Genomic DNA, 3,072 nt, shown 5'->3' with positions numbered 1-3,072 from the left:
CGCACTGGCCTGGGCGCGATGCAGTGCAGGCAGGAAGCTTGCCCCGCTGGAGCTGCTCCTCCAGAACACAGCTGATCTTGGCGTTCTTTTTCCTTTCATCATACTTCTTTTGAATTTTCTTTGATCATTTTTTGTTTAAAATCTCCTCCTCCTCAGGAGCCAGCTTGGCCCCCTTTTTTCGGCCCAGGGGCAGTGCACAGTGGGCTTCGTACCACTGTCGGTACGGCATGCTGCCAATGAGCACAGTGCAGTTCTTCACCAAGGTCTTGGTGCGGACCAGCTCGTTATTGGATGCATTGTAAACAACATCAGTGATCCTTGTTTTTCGAGTACAACACTCAGAGCCCCAGGAGAAGTTTCCCACATCTAGCCGCAGGGCTCGGTACTTCTTGTTGCCTCCTCCAACTCGGACTGTGTGTATGCGGCGGGCGCCAATCTTAGTGTTGGCAGCAGGGCGCCCCAGCTCATACTTCCGCTTCTTGTGATAAGGCTTTCTTTGGCCCCCGTTCTTGCAGCGCTTGTGCCAATTGTCCTGAGAGATGCCCATTGCTTGGCGCCGGCTGGAAAGAGGGAGTTCTTCTACTTCTTGAGATTGATGTTTAACTCAGTTTTTGTCCTCTTTGATAAGTATTTTAACGTGTACATTTTGCCTTAATTATTTAGTAAAATACCTTAGTTTGATGTGTATTTTAAGTCTTTCAATTTTTAATTATTGTTTTAGTTAAATGCCACAGTTTATACATAGCATTTTCATTATTTAGTTCAGATTTTTTTTTTTTTTTGGTAGTACCAGGGACCTTGCACTTGCCAGGCAAGCACTTACTCCACTGAGCTATCTCCCCAGCCCCTAGTTCTGAATATCTTTAAATTATGTTAAAGAGTCAGGGAGACGGCTCAGTAGAATAAGCACAGGGGCCTGAGTTCATTTTTTTTTTTTTAATGCATTACATATTATTATCTTTAAAGTAGTTACAACTTAGAGTACAAGATGCAGACACAAAAAAAAATTTTTTTTTTTACATTTTCAAAGCTGATTAATAGGACCGTTTTGATAATCAATACATTGTAAGTTGTTATCTTCTTAGTGGTTATCCATCGTACAAGAAGCAGACAGGTTATCCTGTCCAAACACCATTAGTACACCTCTTTCTTCTCATTGACTTTAGTGAAAGTAGCCGTATATCTATCCTATTTTGTATGTGTAAATGCAAACTGATCTTTCCTTTGTATCCCCCTTTTTTGTTTAGTCCTGTCAGAGGTGGATATTCAATTGGCATCTAAATACTATAGGTGTTTGAATTCAGCAAAACAATCCAACACTGTCTAGCACTCTATAATATTAGTGGGTTATCCTCAGAAGTTATTGACTTGAGCCTTTTACAGCTCAGCCTATTAATATGGCTTTACTTTTTATACCTTGTTTTTATACTTTTCTGCTGGATGGTTAAGACCAAGATAAAGCAAAACCTATGTAACAAGAAATGTAATTTTTGTATCTGATAAGGTCAGTCAAGTACCCTCAGGATTTATCCTGTAGCCTTGTACCGCACTTTGTAGATCCTTTGTCAGTGTCACCCATGAGGATGAGTCACAACCATTGTTTGACCAATTTGCTCTCTGTGAAAGCCAGAGAGAATGTTTTTTCTCTCCATGTGACTCTCCCCAGGCACACTGTACATCATTGATCACATTCCTCTGTGGCTCCATAATCTCCTTGATAAGAAAATTTGGAGCACAACTGAGTTACATGATGTTACGTTACAGGTTCTCCTACATCCTCAGTCTTCACTGACCTTGAAAGGCTAGGGCCAAAATGTTGGCTGACCTTGCAGCCCTTCCTTTTCTCCAATTTTGATCTGCTAACTTCGATTGTTAACACCCAGAAGAGAAGCTTATTATTAACCTGCAATATATGCAGTTCGATTTACCCTATCTGTCTAAAATCAAACATCTTTGATGTATCATGGAACAGGTATTTTCCATTAAATTTTTTTAATTTTATTTATTTATTTGTGTGTGTGTGTGTGTGTGTGTGTGTGGCCAGCTCAGCCCACCAGGGGGCGGGGCTGGCTGGCATGTGGTACTGGGGGATTGAACCGCAGTCCCTGTGCTTTGCTAAACTTGTTCTAAGTAGGTGCTTTAGACCACTGAGCCATCTCACCAGCCCCTCCATCAAATATTGATATGTTGAAATTTAAGTCCTTATAGAATATGAAGGAAAAATAAGCATTTACATATTTTTACAAAGAAATGTAGAAATCTAACCATATACAGAATTGTAACAGGACAGACCTGTCACATTTTTTTTCTTATTCTTGTGTCTTTTTTTTTTTTTTTTTCATTTATTACCCTTTTAAAAAAAAAAGAAAAAACCCTTTACTTGAGAGACAGTATGGCAATAATTGGTATGTCATGACAAGAAGTACATATTTAGAAGACCAGGATGGCAGGCACTCCAAGCGTGACTGGGGCCTGAGTTCAATCCCCAGTTCCACAAAAAAATGAGAGATAAAAATAAGATAAAATAAAAAATAAATTATGTTATGATTTTATGTTAGACTTTTGAGGTATTTAACAAGTTCATTTTTCATTTAGAGCCATAAGAATTTCTAATTTATTTTTATTTCAATTTTAACATAATTATATAATCAGAGAACTTAACTCTGATTTTACTTTATTATATTCTTGGCAACTGGTTTTATGTCTGTTATGCATATAATAATCTCAATCATCAATATGGATGCATATTTGTATATTTAGTTATGTTGTCCTAGATATGACCTTTATTCTTTCTTTTTCTTTCTTTTTTCATACCAGGGATCAAACTCAGAACCTTGCACCTGCCATGTAGGCACTTACACTGCTGAGCTAGCTCCCCGGCTCCATGACCGTTATTCTTGTTTAAATCACCTTGGCCTTTTCTTAAATTTTTCTTACTCTTTTTTTTTTTTAATTCTAAAGAGCTTTAATAAGTAAAAAGCTTCATTATTTCCAAATGTCCACCAAGAAGAAAATGAATACTCAGTTCCACAAGTTTTCATGGTAAAACTGAACAAAAAAGGGAGGAAAGAT

General features: G+C 38.0%; 1 protein-coding gene and 2 pseudogenes across 7 annotated transcripts in view; 1 reads left to right on the top strand and 2 right to left on the bottom strand.

The window, feature by feature from the left end:
• LOC105742511 overlaps nt 1-547 on the bottom strand; it is a 1,076-nt pseudogene extending 529 nt beyond the window's left edge.
• Dock7 (dedicator of cytokinesis 7) overlaps nt 1-3,072 on the top strand; it is a 246,024-nt gene that overhangs the window by 169,716 nt on the left and 73,236 nt on the right. The gene's annotated exons all lie outside the window — the stretch shown is intronic.
• LOC105742508 overlaps nt 3,022-3,072 on the bottom strand; it is a 1,178-nt pseudogene continuing 1,127 nt past the window's right edge.

This window comes from Octodon degus, unplaced genomic scaffold (genome assembly GCF_000260255.1).
Source record: "Octodon degus isolate 3935 unplaced genomic scaffold, OctDeg1.0 scaffold00057, whole genome shotgun sequence".
Taxonomy (NCBI): Eukaryota; Metazoa; Chordata; class Mammalia; order Rodentia; family Octodontidae; genus Octodon; species Octodon degus.
This window is presented reverse-complemented; position numbering and strand designations above follow the sequence as displayed.